Genomic DNA, 18,929 nt, shown 5'->3' on the forward strand with positions numbered 1-18,929 from the left:
TCTTCAAGGTTGTGTCTTCCTGGTCGAATGTACTTATTGTAAGTCGCTTTGGATAAAAGCGTCAGCTAAATGCAATGCAATGTAATGTAATAAATTCCTCCCACTGCTGTTGCACCCTACTGGCTCACCTGTCAGTGAGGAAGGAGGAGCCTTCATGCAGTGACGACAAAAAAAAAAAAAAAAGTAAACTGTTTTTTGTGTGTGTTGGGATGTTCAGTTCAAAAGTCCAGTCCAAAAAGTTCTGTTTTGAGCTTTGAGGAATGCTCACATGTGCCAGTCAAATTTCTTCAGCTCAGTCACGAGCTTCGACAGTTTTGGAGGAATGTGGTGCCGTTTCTTCCCCTTCATCTCAGCCTTGGACCCTCGGTCAGGATTCATTCCAAAGAAAACTCTAAGGAAACAGAAATATGTTTAGCTACACATGCAACTAAATGAATGAAACTGAACTAAAGAGTAACATGCCGACAAAAGCTCAGATACTACTTGTCGTGTGGCTCTACAGGAGTGGAGCCGTCTAAAATAGCATACATTTGTTTTCTCCACCATGCCCGTGTGTGTGTGTCCATCTACAGCTAATGTTGCAAAAATACTACTATTACAATAACACTTTGCTCCTGTAAGCTGAGCAACTCAGACAACGTGCTGTTAAAGTCTGCTCATCACCAACATACTATACTGGAAATGTCAGCATAACCCATGCACCTGTGACTTGTGTGGATATACTGTACGTGCACTGAACGATCTCAGGGCACCGTTAACTCAGTGCATGAGTAGCACAGCTAGTAGTAGTCGCTAGTAGTCACAAGTGCTGAAAGAAGTTGTGACGATTGATAACAAAGTTTTAATCTGAAATGTATGTCTAAAATGTATTAATTATCCGTTTGTGTGTCTGTGTGTGTATATGTCTGTGCGTACTGTATATGTGTGTGCATGTGTGCGTCTGTCTGTCTATGTGTGTATGTATATGTGTGTGTGTGTGTGTGCCTATGTATGTATGTGTGTGTATGTGTGTCTATGTATGTGTGTGTGTATGTGCGTATCTGTGTGTGTCTGCATGTGTGTGCCTGTGTTTGTATACGTGTATCTGTGTGTGTCTGCATGTGTGTGCCTGTGTTTGTATACGTGTATCTATGTGTGTCTATGTATGTGTGTGGGTATGTGTGTGTATATCTGTGTGTGTGTGTGTATCTAGGTGTGTCTGTGTGTGCATGTGTGTGTGTCTGTCTATGTGTGTCTGTGTGTGTATGTGTGTGTCTGTGTGTGTGTGTGTGTGTGTATGTATGTGTGTGTGTCTATGTATGTCTGTGTGTGTGTCTATATGTGTGTCTGTGTCTATGTGTGTGCATGTGCGTGTCTGTGTATCTATGTGTGTGTGTGTCTATGTATGTGTGTGTGTATATCTGTGTATCTGTCTATGTGTGTGTATCTGTGTGTATGTATGTCTATGTATCAGTGTGTGTGTGTGTGTGTGTGTGTGTGTGTGTGTGTGTGTGTGTGTGTGTGTGTGTGTGTGTGTGTGTGTGTATATCTGCATGTGTGTGCCTGTGTTTGTATACATGTATCTATGTGTGTGTGTGCGTATGTGTGTCTGTTTGTATGTGTGTGTGTGTGTGTGTGTGTATGTGTGTGTGTCTATGTATGTGTGTGTGTCTGTGTATGTATATTTATAAGATAAACTATATTTGTTGATGATCTGTCACATACATTGAAAACAGTTATTATGCTGACTTACATGCCACAGCCTCAGAAACCTGGAGTCATCCTCATGCAGAAATCCAGGCAGGGAGGAGAGCAGCACGTCGGCTATGGACGTCACCTTGATCCTTGTGTGCGAAAACATATCTTTGTGTTACTTTGGATGCTAAACAGCAGAGCCACACAACCATTTATATCACAAGGGCTCTTCCACGACTGCAGAGATGACCATTTTGAAGCAATTGCGGCATCTGCGATCCCACCTGTATCTCATTAGCACAGCAACAAGGTGCAATAACATTAACACTGCTGTTCCCTCCCCAAACACAAGTATCTTAATAATAAATCTAACCCTATCAGGCTGCCCCCCCGCCCCCCAACACACACACACAGAAAACTCCACTCTAGTATGATAATAAAACACCAAGAGGCTTAACCGACTCACCTGGAGGTCATAGGCGGTGAAGAGCTGAACTTCAGACACTTCGTCTTTGCGTGCCGCCTTCTTCCTGTACAAGCTCAACAGCATGCCGATCCAACTCCGCGTACAAGTGGTTCTTCAGGTTGAGGTTCGTTATCCTGTGAAACTCTGCCAACATATAAAATGACTATTTAATTACAAGTACAAGTACAAGTACGAGTACAATTTATATGTGGACTGAAGGCAGCTGAGATAAACAGAAACATAACATGCTAAATCTGAGTAAACATGCCAAGCTATTAGTGACAAAGGCACACAAAATTATTATATAGTTGTAATATCCAAAATATTTTCACCTGTGACTCCATTGTCAAGGCAGGCCAGCGTTCCAGGGTCTCTCCAACAGGTAGCTCATCATTGATTATCTCATTGCGCTGCAGGGCAAAGGTAGTCTGCATTAACTTTGCAATCAAGGGATGGTTTTTATCTCTCATCTTAACACACACACTAGCATGCACCCCCCCGTGCCTCCCCCACGCGCGTTATAGTTTCTCCACTGCAAGGCTTACCAGGTTGAAGACGCCCTTTATCTGCCAGTTGAAGACGCCCTTTATCTGCCAGTTGCTTCAGTTTCAGCCTAAAGAGAAAAACAAATTGAAGGTTATATCTCAAACGTTCCACTTTGAGATATAACTTAAAGCAATATAAAATACTGTCTTACAGGTTTAAATCATTTTTCAAGTGAGGCAGATATTAAATCTAGGCTAGCTAACGAGAGCTCAAATCAAACTAACACACAATGCGACACAAAGAGCATTAGATGCAGAAATGAATAACAAATCATTTAAATACTGTGCAAAGGCAAGAGGTAACTTACCAGAGTAGCGCGGTCAAATTCCGGCAGTGAGACTCGAGAGCACGGTGGACAAACTTCTGGAAGTTTGAGTGATTTCATCCGAGAGGAGCTATAATGGCGGACTCAAATGAACAGCAGTGAGACACGTCGGGGGCGGAGCACATACGTGATGAAGTTAGAGAGATTCAGTAAAACATTTGAGTAAAATCCCCAATATGACCCAAAGTGGAATAATACTGTATGCACAATATTACAAATCAGTTCATAGTCATCAGAAAATTTGCGGTGAAATAACTTTTATAAATCTTTGGGTTAAAACAACCCATATTCTTCAAGAAGCTTGTACCTCTTGGTCTTACAGTGCAGTTAGAAGAGAGTTACCTGCCAGACGTCCACGTAATAAAACAAATATTTAACATTAACACAAACTTTATGTTTACCACAAATATCCTTTTTGATTAAGAAATGAGGTTCCATTCCCAAATTAAACACAATGAACCAACCTACCGAGCAGACTTTCAGTGCGGACGGATTCCTGTAATGGCGGCCACCACAGATATTTTTTACCGGGCAAAAGCACCCACAATGCAATGCGCAACCAGTGTTGCCAGATTCTGTGAGGGACACAAGGTCAAGGAAAAAAAAGCCCAAAAGAAGTGAAGTGGGCCACATGAGCACTTTAAACCTATACAGCAACTATTAGAAAATAGCAGATCACAACGTGCCTCAACGCGATGCATTGTGAGCATGGACTGTTTATATAAATATATAAATATGGTTGTGAGCTTGTAGATCTGCTATTTTCAAATAAAATCTTGGGGGAAACTTATAATAAGCAGACCTGGCAACACTGTTTTCAACGGAAAAAGTAATGTAAAAGTCGATTACAGTACTTAAACAGTAAAATGTTACACCACATTGGCCGTAATTTTACAGATTTTTCTTAGAGTGTACACATCTTCCGGGGCAGACTGAAAACTCATCTCTTTCGACTCCACTTCGAGCGATAGAACTATTAACAAAGCACTTATATACACTTATATACTAATAAAGGACTGGCTTATCTAAAGCCAGTTAAGTAGCACTTGAAATGTTTTTGCTCTATGAAACCTGATGTACTTATATGATTCTGTTTTCTTCAAGTTTGTATTTTGTTGGTCGAACGCACTTATTGTAAGTCGCTTAGGATAAAAGCGTCAGCTAAATAATAATAATGATTCCTTACATTTATTATAGCGCTTTTCCAGTGCTCAAAGTGCTTTACAGATACACACATTACACATTACACATGCAATGGTCACTGTGGACAATACCCACAGGAGCAAGTTCTGGTGAAGTATCTTGCCCAAGGACACAACGGCTTTACAGACGCAGCAGCGGCGGGTTTCACCCCTTGATCTGATGATCATTGCACAGCGCACTGCGCCACACCGTCCATCTTCACGCCTCGAAGTCATCGAGGCGCTTTTACAAGTACACATTGATATTATACATGTACTGTGGACAATACCCACAGGAGCAAATCCGGGTGAAGTGTCTTGCCCAAGGACACAACGGCCTGACGCAGTGGCGGCAGGAGCGGGTTTCGAACTGGAGTTCCCCAGCACCCCCCTTGATCTGATGATCAGATGCACAGACCTCAAACTCTTTACCGGTTCACATCATTCAGGAAAATTCTCAAGTACATTTGAAATGGTTGCTAAAAAATTATTTAAGTATTACAAAGTAAATTTGAACTGTGCCTGTGGCTATGTATGCATATATTATTATGTACACTTATTTGTATTTACTTTTGTTTGGCCTTAGGATGGCGATAATTGAATGACCATTTTAGTTTCACTTCATTTCACTGTAAATAGCATGAAATTATGAGCTGTTTTGTTTTGTTTTAATTTTGTTGTATGTTTATGTATGTTTTGAGTGTGTGAGGACCCCAGGAAGAATAGCCAATGCTCATGCTAGTGCTAATGGGGATCCTAATAAAGACATAAAGACCACTGCGCTACCCGCCCCGTAAATGCAATGTAAAAGTCTGACAAAGTACTTAACGTCCAATATATTGCAAAGTTTATTTTGGTACTTGACAATCACCTTCCCTGAATTTGACTCAGGTGTAACTAAAGTCTGATTTAAGGGTTATTTATATTTCACATCATTAATCAGAATCTGCAAAGTAACTAAAATAAATGTAGTGGAGTAAAAATACCAGGTTAACCTCTGAATTGTAGTGGAGTAGAACAGTATGCTGCTGTATATACAATAAAGTATATCTTATCTTAAGATGATCGATGGCGACTGCCATATTTGCAAAATGTGCCTCTGAACCTTGACAAGTGCATGTTTCAGGCTTATCAATGAACAACAGGAGGGGTCACAGACATAAGACCAGCTGTTAAATAAAGCTCTTCTGACCTTAGGTGTCATGTGGGTATATTAATTCACCCATTTATTAATTATATGTTTTAAATGTGATAACACCACTGTGTTTCGTATCCCCTAAACCTCCAGGGTGTACACAGTTTAATACTGGCAACTTCTAATTGTGGGAAATACAAAAACGTCTTATAAAGAGACATGCCATAGAATGTTGTGAAACACACTAGCCAGCATGTGTAGTTCTTGGGGGGGGCTGGACCCGTCAAATTCCAGTTTTGGAAAGTCTGCCGTGGTTCAATTCCATTTCATAGAGCTGTGACGGTCAACGTAACCTTGTCGCACTGCCACTCCAACATCCAATCACAGGACTTGATGACTAATCACAGGGTTTGTAAAGCAAGGTGGATTTTGTAGTCCCAAACGATAGCTGGGGATTCTGGGTAGTGTAATGTCTTCGGAAACTGCAGTGTCTAAATTCCGAAAAAACTATTTGTTTCTCTGAATCGAAGGTTAAAAACACAAAAGCATTGTACACAATTTAAACCAACCAATATTGTAATTAACAAGGATAATCTCATGTTTTTTAGTGGATGAGTAATGCAGATATCACTGTGTAATCATTTGACAGTGAGGGGAATATATCCGGTTTTATTATGAAAACTTCGAGACCGGAAAAACAGTATTCACCCACGCTAACTTTACATGGAAGCTGCATACACGTTCTCCTGGCGAGACCTCAAATTATCTTCGTAATATCTATCAAACTATAGATCCTACACATCGGCTGGACGTGGATTCTAAGAGTACAATATACACTTCTCGCCAGAAATCGAATCAAAAAGCATTTTCCAGAGAGGGTTATTTGTGAATGAACGGGCTGGGAGCATGTTCAATCAATCAATCGAATCCCTAACAAAACCAAAATGCTTTGAACTCTCTGTAATTAAACTATTGCTCCCAAGTGGTTCAGACATTATAGTGATCGGATGCTACCGCCCGCCCGCTGCCTCAAGCGAAGCCACGAATATACTCTCCAATCTTCTCCATAACTGGACTAAATCCGAGATGGTTTTACTCGGAGACCTAAACTGGGACTGGCAAACGGATTTACAAAACTCTTTCAAGGACACTTGTGACTCTCTCTGTTTGGTGCAACTAGTTAACTCGCCAACTCGGTTAAACCAAAAAGATTTAGAGAAGTCCACTTTGATTGATGTTATTCTTACAAACGCACCTCAGCGTTTCTCCGCAGTAGGCACGTTTTGTAATGATATAAGCGACCACTGCGCAATTGCTTGTGTGAGAACCTGTAAGATCCCTAAAGGAAAGCCACGTTTCATTCACAAGAGGCGATTCAAACATTTCGATGAGCAGGCGTTTCTACATGATGTTTTTAATAGTGATTTACACATTGTTTCACTTATGACCGATGTTGAGTTAGCATGGAATTATTTTAAATCCACCTTCTTGGCTATATGTGACAAGCATGCTCCTTTTAGGACATCTAGGATAAGCGGTAAAGACAACCCCTGGTTTAATGATTCTATATCCTCTCTCATTCGACAGAGAGACACTGCCTGGGCTAAAGCAAAGAAATCGAATATTCCATTAGATTGGAATCTGTATAGGACATTAAGAAACAAATGCACTAAGCTGATTAAAAACTCTAAATGTGCCTACTATCTTAATGCAATACATGACAATTTGAATAACCCTGCAAAGTTTTGGAAACTTGTTAAATCCTCCTCAGGTTCTATCACTCCAAACAGCCTTCCTGATCTCTTAAGGGTAAATCAGAGCGAAATCAAGGGCAAAATGGATATTGCAGACAGCTTTAATAATCATTTTATTTCTGCTGGCTCAATCTTTGATTCTAGCAACTCAGGGATGATCGCTGCAGAAGGAGAGCCAGGTCCTCCGCCACTTGACCCTGATCAACTGTTCACCTTTGCCCCCATCTTGACCTCTCAGGTTCACAAAGCTTTAATGAGCCTCGATGTAAAGAAATCTTCAGGCCCAGACAAGATAGAGCCGTTCTTCTTCAAAGTTGCTGCAGGTCTGATTGCAGAACCCATAACCTCTATTCTGAATCTCAGTCTTTATGCTGGTGAATTACCTAGCTCATGGAAGTCGGCCATGGTTCTCCCCTTGTTAAAGGGCGGAGACCCCTCTGACCTAAATAATTATCGCCCTATTTCCAGACTGTCTGTAATGGCCAAAGTCTTTGAATCTCTTGTAAACGAACAACTGAAAAAGTTTCTAACTGACCATAATATTCTTAGCGAGTCTCAGTCCGGCTTCAGATCAGGCCATAGTACTACTTCAGCGGCTATGCTAGTCTCAAATGACATCATTGAAGCACTAGACAAGAAAAAACACTGTGCAGCATTGTTTGTTGATCTGTCTAAAGCTTTTGATTCTGTGGATCATGCATTGCTACTGCAGAGGCTTGGCTGCATAGGTCTTGGCAAAATGGCTTTGAGCTGGTTTAAAAACTATCTATCTGAAAGAACTCAGTGTGTCTCAGTAGAAGATTATACCTCAGCTGCTCTTACTATAAACAAAGGTGTTCCACAAGGCTCTATTTTGGCCCCTGTCTTATTCTCCATCTTTATAAATGAACTAGGAAATGGGATAAACCCAGCACGGTTTCATTTATACGCCGATGATACAGTTGTTTATACAGTGGCTTCCTCTTTAACTCATGCTATAGAGCTTCTACAGGATGCTTTTAATACACTGCAACACTCCTTGCTAAGGCTAAGACTGGTCCTTAATGCAAAAAAGACCAAGTACATGACCTTCTCTCGCTCTCGAGCTAATACAGCTGTCCCTCCGATTCTTACACTGGAAGGGACATGCCTTGACAAAGTAGCATCCTACAAATATCTGGGCATATGGATTGATGAAAAGATGGCCTTTGATGTTCATATTGGGAACCTACTGAGAAAACTTAGACCTAAACTGGGCTTTTTCTTTCGTTTAAGGAAATGTTTCCCGTCTGAAGCCAGGAAGAGAATTGTGCAGAGTTCCTTTCTGTCTGTATTAGACTATGGCGATGTGATCTATATGCATGCTTCTTCCTCCCTGCTTAAAAAGCTGGACTCTGCGTACCATACTGCTATACGTTTTGTAACGGGTGCAGGCTCTCGCACCCACCACTGCACTTTGTATCAGTCCTTAGGATGGTCCTCTCTGTACCAAAGAAGACAATCACACATGTTGATTTTTATCCTTAAGTCATTGCTAGGTAAGCTGCCCTTATATATCTCCAGACTTCTGTCATTTTATACTTGCTTTTTTAATACTAGACGAGCAGCAAATGGGATGCTTTTAAATGTTCCTTTGATGCAGTCAGAGCTTGGTAAAGCTGCATTCTCCCACTATGCTCCCTTTTTATGGAATACGCTGCAAGTAAAACTTTGTCTAGAGGCACTTCCTACTGTAAATGCTTTTAAAGGTATGCTACGATTAGCCCTTCATGAAACATGTAACTGTTTTACCTGATGCTATTGCTGATGTGATTATGCTTCTTGCCACTGCACAAATGGCCTTCTGTATTTATATTTGAATTGTATGTTTTTTTTGTTTAATGCCTTTGTTTTATGTTGAAACTTGTTGTGTGCCGTGTTGGTCAGGACTCCCTGGAAGAAGAGATCTTGTATCTCAATGGGACATTCCTGGATAAATAAAGGATAAATAAAAAAATCAATCAATGTTTATTTATATAGCCCAATATCACAAATGTTACATTTGTCTCAGTGGTCTTCACAGTGTGTACAGAATATCAGTATGACAATACGACACCCTCTGTCCTTAGACCCTCACATCGTACAAGGAAAAACTTCCAAAGAAAACCCAGTTGTTTCTTACACGACCACTAGAGCACCTCTAGTGGTCGTGTAAGAAATAACATACACTTTCAAATGAGTCTCTGGGTCGTAATAAGGGCATGAACAATCGGCCTATATTGTCGTTTTTTGTAGGAGGACAGGCTGACCAGATCATGGCACCACATCACACCAGTCCTCAAAGACCTTCATTGGCTTCCCGTCTCCCAACGCATCAACTACAAAATACTGGCCCTCACCTTAGAATCTTAGAATCTTAGCATCGGAGGGATGAAACCCCTCTTTAATGGTCACACATGCAGAGCACACAGCACACACAGTGAAATTTGGCCTCTGCCTTTAACCCATCCTAGTACCAGGAGTCTAGTACTAGGAGCAGTGGGCAGCTATTGTACAGCGCCCGGGGAGCAATGGGAGTGGGGGGGGAAGGGGGTTGTCCGGTGCCTTGCTCAAAGGTAGCACGGCAGGGCCCAGGAGGTGAACTGGGACCTCTCCAAGTAGCAGTCCACACTCCGTATTTAGGTCTGTTCGGGGACTTGAAACAGCGACCTTACGGCTCACAGTCCAAGCCCTCCACCATCGAAAAAGTATCTTGTGCGAACGAGAAAGTATATCGTGCGCACTAATTAATAAAGCGTGGCCTCGTTTTATTTCAATTGAGGCCACGAATTACATCTCGTGCGCACAAATTAATAAAACGTGGCCTCGTTTTATTAAGTTTTCTCTCTGTGAACCCTCCAGGGCTCTGTATAATTGGCTGTTCATGGGAATGAAAAGAAACACATACCCTGATGCAAATCCTGCAGTCACAGGATAAACCCTGCATGGTTCATATCAAATCAGTGAGGGGGATGCTGTTTTTTTGGTGCTGTTTGAATTTGTATTTCCGTCTGACCGAACAAGCATTGCTCCCTGATATCCCAGTATCATTTCTTGACACATTATGTTATTCCAAGCAGAACCAAACATTGAGGAGATAAACTGACCTCGGTGCACAATGTGTTGCATTAGTGTTTGACTCTGTCAAGCCAAACAGCTATTCGTATAATGCCCGAGCCTTGATTGGTTGGATAACTGTACACACAGTACATATGACACTTTGTTATGTCCTTGATAGATTGTCTTATTTGAAGACAACCCTGTAACAAGACCTGTGAGCTTATCTGCTTTAATATGCACTCTGTCACTGTTCAGCTCTCCCCATCCAAGGAAGATTTTGTATCCCCACTGCCTCAATGGTAGTTCATCCTCAAGAAAATGTATCTTCGAGTGACTTTTAATCTGCGGTTCCCCGGGTTATATCTTCAGCCTCTAACAGCAGTCGATTGTATACCGTCTCTTACATCATGTGAGGTACCAGGAGGCCAGTTTAATCCACACGGGCCCCTCCCCTCGACGCTGACTCCAAGCCATTCAGTTGATTCATCTCAGTCTCATGGACGTATACAAAGCTGCTTCATTGTCCATGAAACAATTTCAGCCTCGGATATGCAGACTGCCTGTTCCCCGCTTGCTCCCCACCGCCATCCTGCATGATACATCTTCAACATGCAGATGATGTTGTCAGAGCACAGCAACACACTGTGGTGTGTACAATATATATTAGACAACCAGTTTCAAATGATATTGAACAAATTAAATAATGGGTGCAATTAAAGGGGACCTATCATGCAAAATGCACTTTTGTATGTCTTTTATACATAATATGTGTCCCCGGTGTGCCAGGGAACTCACAAGTGTCAGAAAACAAAACCCTCTCTCTTCCTCCATATCCAAATCTCTAAAAACGGGGTACAACGGAGCTGATCCAGATTTACATAGACATGCTTTTTACATATTTTTATATATCTGAGACCCATAATATATCAACCCAGTCTCACGGCATTTCGTGTTCACCAACACGATTTTTAATCTATTGATTCGTGTTCACCATCACGATTTGCCCCTTTTTTTCGTGTTGCACAGCACGATTTTAAAAGCAATGTATTTCTTTCTACTGGTAACGTGTTTCGTGCCTGCAGGCTGCAGCACGTCTTTTTCTCCGGTCGGGTCGTGGAAGACCGGAAGCTGTGTGGTTCATAAAAACATGTTCTTACTCAATATCAAGCCACAGTTATTGCTTTTATTTTAAATCGTATAATTTCTGACTTTTGTTGTCGTCTGTGAGGAAAATAAATGGGGCTCAGAGCCTCAGGATACTGAAATCTGTATTTTTTAAATATTTTTTTCCTTCTAATTTGTTATTCTTTTCAAAATAACACACTGTTATTTACTCACCAATAACACACAATTATCCTTGCTTTTATTTATTGGTTTAATTCCATAATCTCGGGCTTTTTTGGCGTCCGTCAGGAACTGAATTTCAAAATAAATATAACCGGAAACAGACGTAGGCATTTCGAGCGATTACCCAAGATCCTCAGCTATGGTTTTAAGCTCGCTGATTGGATGTGTTAGCCGCAATGCATGCTGGGAGTTGGTGTTTATATTATATGAAATCCGGAAAACATTTTAAAAGTATAAAATAATACTTAATTCCGAGTGCTCTTGCTTTTCTCTTTGAAAGTCATCACATAACGGCATTGTAATACACGGTTCGGCTGCATTACATATTACAGATCTGCCGTGGTTCTTTATTTAGAGAGCCCTGATGAGAAGACCTTTGGAAAAACTGGAAGAAATGGCGCCGAAACTGAATACTTGACGTGGATCATAAATATATCAACAATTAAACAACATCTTCAATTTCTCTTCACACAATACGTCTCCTTGCAGTATCAACACTAATTCGGCTGACTTTTACATTTGATCTAATTCATAGATAGGTTATATTTACACCATAACGGTGCACAGCTGATAGAAAAGGACTGTAGTTTTTAAAGATATTACTGATTTTCTTTGAATGTAAGAATGTAAATACTGGGTCTGAAATAGTATAGCAATATGCTGTAAAAGGATGTGAAAGCATGCATAAAACTATACATCTTCAGATGTTGTACATACACACTAATAATACAAAGTTATTATGGCTGTGTGTACCTTGTGTGCACCTCCTAGTGGTTAAAGCACGTTATTGAATTATTGTTTTTATGTGTTATATTATATTAAGAGTACATACTTTCATAGGGGGAAAGTATAAATATAGAAATATAGAATATAAAAAATCAAGAAGATACTATAAGTGATCTCTACAATAAAACAGTTTAGTGCAGGATGTACACAGATATTAATAGGAGGAGGTGCAAAACAGAAAAACGGATTAACCTTTATTTAAACATTACATATTAAATATTAAGCCTGACAAAGTAATTAACGTCTAATATATTGCTTTCCTGCAATGTTAACTATGTTGAAGCACTTATTTTAACTGATATTATACACATTAATTATACTCTTATGTATGTAGATAGAATAAGAAATGTGCAGAATATGACAGTTTAATGGTGGAGGTACACACATATTGATAGATGTCTTGTAATGCACTGTTGGGGAACCTGTGACCCAAGTTTTTCATTCATTGCATAACTACACCGTAGTTGTGTATGATATGTCAATAAACCTTTGAAAATCTTGAAAGGGATGTGCAAAATAGCCATAATATACAGTCTTTAATTAACTATTAGTAGAGAATAACGAGTAATGAATATACTTTATTACTTGTTTTCATTCATGTCAATTGCAGATACATGTTTAGGCTGCGGCCACATGAGGACGAATTCGGTCGTTTGCGTTACTGTTTAGTGTCATATAGACCGTTCGGCCACACGAGGACGACCGAATACGGCACTAAACGACTGAGGAAACGATAACGGGTCCCAAGGTGGATAGAAAGGCATACGCAACTCTCTGGGGGGCCAAACGGCTCCGTGTGTACGCCCTATCCGAACATTTTCAGATCACTGATAGTGATTGCGCAATAGCCCCGCCTCTCCCCACCTCTTCTGCTCACCTCCGCTTACCCCGCGCCATTGCTGAAGTGTTTCGCCACCAACAACAACAACAATGGCGGATCGCAGAGTTGCTATCGTGCTCCGGACGCTATTGACCATGCTACAGTTGTTTGTGCAACATCTACAGCAATAATGATGAGGCAATAGCCCCGCCTCTCCCCACGTCAAAGTAAACTGCACCCTGAATTCAGATTATTTCTCTTTCTCTCGCGAGTGAAGTCTAATCTGACAGGACGGAGACACGCAGCTCTGCTCACCTGCAGCTCCTCCCACTGCAGCAAAACACACACTTCAAGTCAGATCATCACCCTTAGCTATTTTAATTACCTCTCAAACTGCCTAAACTAGTTATAAATATGTTTATTTTTACAGTCGGCCGGGTCACTGATTACTGGATGAGCTGCTGCATGAGACAGACACTGACGCTGTCCGAAGAGAGGGAGGAAAAAGAGAGGCTCCGTGTATTTTATTACTATAATATATAGAGTCGTTATTCATTTGTTTTAAAGCTCAATAAATAACAAAGAAGACCTTTGACCGGCACTTTTATAATTTTGTCCAGAAGATTTAAACTTTAATACACGTTGACTGGCGAAAAACTCTGCCCGGTTCCCTCGGCCCCCACCGCGGAGAATAAACAGAAGGGCAACCATGACAACCAAGCTTCTTCGCTGCTTTTGTGGAGGAAGTTACAGCGCCACGTACAGGCTCCTGCATATGTACTGCAGCTTCTCCAGCGGTTGGAGCTAAACGGAGCGGTCTCGTGTGGACAGACACTATCCGGATAACTATTGCGTGTGGACGGAAGCTTGTTTCCGATTGCGTTTGCGTTAATCCTATGCGTTTAGCCGTTTTCGTCCTCGTGTGGCCGCAGCCTTAGTCTTCTCAAGCACCAACTATCAAATATCTCTCCTGATTGATGGCACTTGACAATCACCTTACCTGCATTTTACTCAGGTGTAACTAAAGTCTGATTTAAGGGTTGTTTATATATTTCACATAATTAATCAGAATCTGAAAAGTAACTCAAATAAATGCAGTGGAGTAAAAATACCAGGTTAACCTCTGAATTATAGTGGAGTAGAATTACAAAGTAGCAATGAGCTGTCATGTGGGTATATATTAATGCTGCGCATTATGGACACAAGTGATTTTCACCCATTTATTAATTATATGTTTTACATTTGATAACACCAATGTGTTTAATAATGGCAACTTCTAATTGTGGGAAAAACGAAAACGTTCAGTAGAGACGTCCCATAGAACATTTTGCGAAACACAATAGCCAGCATGTGTAGTTCTGGGGGGGTGTTCGATTCCAGTTTTGGATAATCTGGCGTGGTTTCGTTCCATTTCACACAGCTGCTTGACGCTCTGCGTAAGGACTGTACTCCTAAACGATAGCTGGGGATTATGGGTAGTGTAGTGTCTTCGGCCATCCTAAACTCAGAAATGTTGACAATCGCAATGATGTTCGAAATGTCCCTTATAGGCCTACGTCTGTTTCCGGTTATTTTTATTTTGAAATTCAGTTCCTGACGGACACCAAAAAAGCCCGAGATTATGGAATTAAACCAATAAATAAAAGCAAGGATAATTGTGTGTTATTGGTGAGTAAATAACAGTGTGTTATTTTGAAAAGAATAACAAATTAGAAGGAAATAAATATTTAAAAATACAGATTTCAGTATCCTGAGGCTCTGAGCCCCATTTATTTTCCTCACAGACGGAAACAAAAGTCCGAAATTATACGATTTAAAATAAAAGCAATAATTGTGGCTTGATATTGAGTAAGAACATGTTTTTATGAACCACACAGCTTCCGGTCTTCCACGACCCGACCGGAGAAAAAGACGTGCTGCAGCCTGCAGGCACGAAACACGTTACCAGTAGAAATACATTGCTTTTAAAATCGTGCTGTACAACACGAAAAAAAGGGGAAAATCGTGATGGTGAACACGAATCAATAGATTAAAAATCGTGTTGGTGAACACGAAATGCCGTGAGACTGGGTTGAATATATGCCTAAAAATAGCATAATACGAGACCTTTAAGTCAGTAACATCACATGGAATTTGGACCGTATATTTACAATTGCACAACAATTCAGGACACAATTTATAAACCCTTATTTTACTAGCCCACAAAATGTATAGATTAAACATATTTCCCCTGTCCTTAACGTTAACTAATTTCCTGTCATGATCTCTCTGTTATTCAAAATGGCCTTAGTCTCTTTAGACCCAGATCTAATTAGGGCTTAAGAAAATGTAATGGAATCCAATTCGACAACATAGTACTGGTTTCCCACACCATGTCTAATGATCCATTGCTTTCCGATGTAGAAAGGGAGCTGGATGGAGAGAGCAGGCTTCATCACATCAGTATCCTCCAGCTGCGACGCTGCTCCCTGGGTTATTAGATTAATCTCTTTTAATCAGACAAAACGCAGTAGTGACACAAGCTCAACTCTTTCACTGTCAACTGCTGATGCATTTGATGCACAGACCTCAGCGACATGGGAAAATCATCTCCCTGAACACATTATCTGGGAATTAACCACCATTACCTCAATGCAATATAGGTTGTCTCTAATAATATGGCCTGCTGTCAAATCGCCTTTGACAGTCATGTATTTACTGTAAGTTAATTTGCGCTAGCTACACTTCTTCTGGTTAATGTAATATGTCAATAAAGCTTGTTACAACATGTATTTAATCACATTTTACTGATGAAAATAGCCCAACTACATTTTGCAAATAATATTTAGTCCAGCCATGCATTGTCTGCTTGTTTCCTTTTCAAGTGGAAAGAGAACAGCACCCAGATTCTAAAGGAGGCAGTGAGGCTTAAATAAACTTTAAACAGATAAATCTTCCCCAGGTTTTGTTTTTAGAGCAGTCCAACTAATGCCTGACTCCTGGCCAGCTGATTTTGCTCTCTCTCTAACTCTCTCTCATCTCTATCCTTCAATTCTTCCCAGGAAATGCTCCAGCTAATTGCTAGGGGCCTTAGGGCCATTTGCTTCCTCCAGCCACCAGATGGATCCCATTCTGGGTGTTCATTGAAATCACCCCAGCTGCCCACAGCAAAGGCCTCCTTGCTCCCAATGCCTCCTGCTCTCACACCCAGCCAACTTATTGAAGGGACATTTTTTTCATTTGCTGGGCCCTTAGAGATAAAATGGTTACAACCAAGATAGTGTCTTTTTTTCTTCAATTGATGGTTGATGCATTGTGGTTTTGTAAAAGCCTACCAAAAGCTGTTTATTCTAATGACACATGTCGAAACTAAGCTATAACTCCCTGTGCAGCACCTCAGTATATATTTCTATTGTGGAAAATATATTTTAAAAATATATATTTCTATGTTACAATGCATCGTCTCTATCAAAGAAAGTACATTTAAATACACAGGGCGACAGCTACAAAGCCCTATTGCTTTTTTTCCTTAAATACAACCAGCCACACACATAAAAGGCTTTGACAAATAGTATTTCATTATTTGTCAAATATTTGTATGTCATGGCTTGTTACACTTCTTGATATAGGTCTGGGTAGTGACAGTGTATTACAGAGAAGCTAGATATAATTGAACTGTTGTGCGTGAAGGAGTTTGTTGCACATATACATTTTGTGCTTGGGGTGCTGCCCCCCTTCCTCATTATCGATTGGTGTTCCCAGGAACAAGGACAAGCCACTATTTTTAAATGAGTGAACAAACAGCTTGTATTGGACTGTAACTGCTGTAAATGTCTGCCACTTTGTGTGGTCGTGCGTGCTATTTTGAAACAATGGTGTTGAGGCAACTGCAAAAAGGACATGTGAAGTTGCCATCCATTCATTATTAGGAGTTTTCTGTGATGCTAGTGGCTCTGTGGGGTTTTACTAACAGTAACGCAGCGTGCACACGGCAGCGTGCGTTGAAGCTTGCCGGCGTGCGTGTCTGAAGCTCGACCAACAACCAATCACATGAATCTCCCGCCCCGGTCACACAAGCGCATGGTTTGATTGACGCCCATCACCCCAGCCACAAACTGTTCAGTCTGCTGCCGTCTGGCAGGCGTTACCGCAGTTACAAAGGCAATAAGACTGCTAAATAACTCAACTGTTGAAACAACATCCATAACATTCATCTGCTACTTAGTAATTATGTATCTATTTATCTAATATATCATTCCAATAGCTTGCATATAGACTCTTATTTCACTACTTCACTTTTTTTAAACTATTTTTCTTTTTGTATTTACTTTTTAATATTTACTTGCACTATATTTTTCTGTTTTTCTGTATTATTGTGTTGCACTGTTGGAGAAGCCTGTGACCTAAGATTTTCATCGACATAACTACTCTGTAGCTATGTTCGTAGGACAAATAAAGAACAATTGAACCTTGAACCTTGATTGGCTAGAGCTTGTACTGGCATATGATTTGATTGACGAAACCACAATGCAGTTCGGCAAAGTGTGACGTCACCCCATTCAAAGTGAATGGGTAGCAGCGTTGAAGCTTCAACGCACGCCGCCGTGCCAAGCTTTGTGCAAAATGCTAACTTTATCATGCTAACATGCTCATTATGCATGCATGTTAAATAATGTCTCTGATATGTGCAATGTTTACCCAAAATAGCTTGTTATGGTATGTGTTCCAAAAGTCCTTATATTTCCAACACAAATGTGGACATTGAAGCCTGTTTTTATTCCAAAATAGTATTAGCCTTTTGGACGCATTCTTTTAATATTATAATACTGGTCCATGGCAGGGCGCCCAGATTAATGTCTTTGTTGTTTGAGCTTTGTTGTGAAGAACAGAATGCAGGTTATAAAGCCCTTTTACTAACCTCTCTCCCTGAGAACCTCCAAGTCAAGCTGACTCATCCACTACTGTTTCTGATCCAGTGACAGCAGTGTGTGTATGTTTGTGTGTGTGTGTGTGTGTGTGTGTGTGTGTGTGTGTGTGTGTGTGTGTGTGTGTGTGTGTGTGTGTGTGTGCGTGCGTGCGTGCGTGTGTGTGTGTGTGTGTGTGTGTGTGTGTGTGGTCTAGCATTACTATACTTGTGGGGACCTAAATCTGTTTACATAGTGACGTGTGGGGACTGGCTTCCCTTATGGGGACAAATTGGAGGTCCCCATGAGGGGAATCATTAATTGTAGGGTGAAGACTTGGTTAGGTTTAGGATTAGGGTTAGGGTAACCCCCTAAACGCACCAGGAGCGTCTGCGCCGCGCCACGCCGCCCCACGCTGCGCCATGCTGCGCCACGCTGCGCCACGCTGCGCCACGCTGCGACCTGCTCCTGCGACCTAACACACCAGGCGCGTTTCAAAACGTTGCAGAAGCGGAGCGTCGTGTGTGCAGCCTCGCAGTTGTTGTTGATTTTGGAATATTTCCTGGACATTTGTACTTCTACAAGTAGTAGGCTACGTAGTTAAATGGTTTATGTTTGTGTCTGTTTAAATCGGGTTTATTGTTGTTATTTCCTATGTTGTTGTGTTGTAGACTACAGACACAGTTAATAATAATTGTAATATTCCAGTTATAAACGACATGAATCAAAGATGTGTTGCTGTATTTTAGTGGTACAAAAATATGCATTCATCATCATAATTATTGTATATATATAATTGACAGTGCCTGTAAACCGGAGGAGAACGCTGGCATGTATTCTCCTACTTGAAAGACGGTGGTGGGGGGGGGGGGGAAGGAGCCGGTTTTGGGTGCACCCCCTCAACCAGCAAAGCAGACAACAAGGTGATTTTCATCACTTCCTGCCTGCGCCGCGT

General features: G+C 41.0%; 1 long non-coding RNA gene across 1 annotated transcript; it reads right to left on the reverse strand.

Moving 5' to 3' along the window:
- Positions 1-211: 211 nt before the first annotated feature.
- Positions 212-2,725, reverse strand: LOC117467075 (uncharacterized). Its single transcript, XR_004554332.1, has 5 exons — positions 2,686-2,725; positions 2,473-2,550; positions 2,141-2,284; positions 1,733-1,823; positions 212-391 (listed from the first exon to the last, which is right to left on the reverse strand). It is a non-coding gene; the product is annotated as an uncharacterized lncRNA (long non-coding RNA).
- Between the last annotated feature and the right edge of the window lie 16,204 nt (positions 2,726-18,929).

Source organism: Pseudochaenichthys georgianus, chromosome 21 (genome assembly GCF_902827115.2).
Source record: "Pseudochaenichthys georgianus chromosome 21, fPseGeo1.2, whole genome shotgun sequence".
NCBI lineage: Eukaryota > Metazoa > Chordata > Actinopteri > Perciformes > Channichthyidae > Pseudochaenichthys > Pseudochaenichthys georgianus.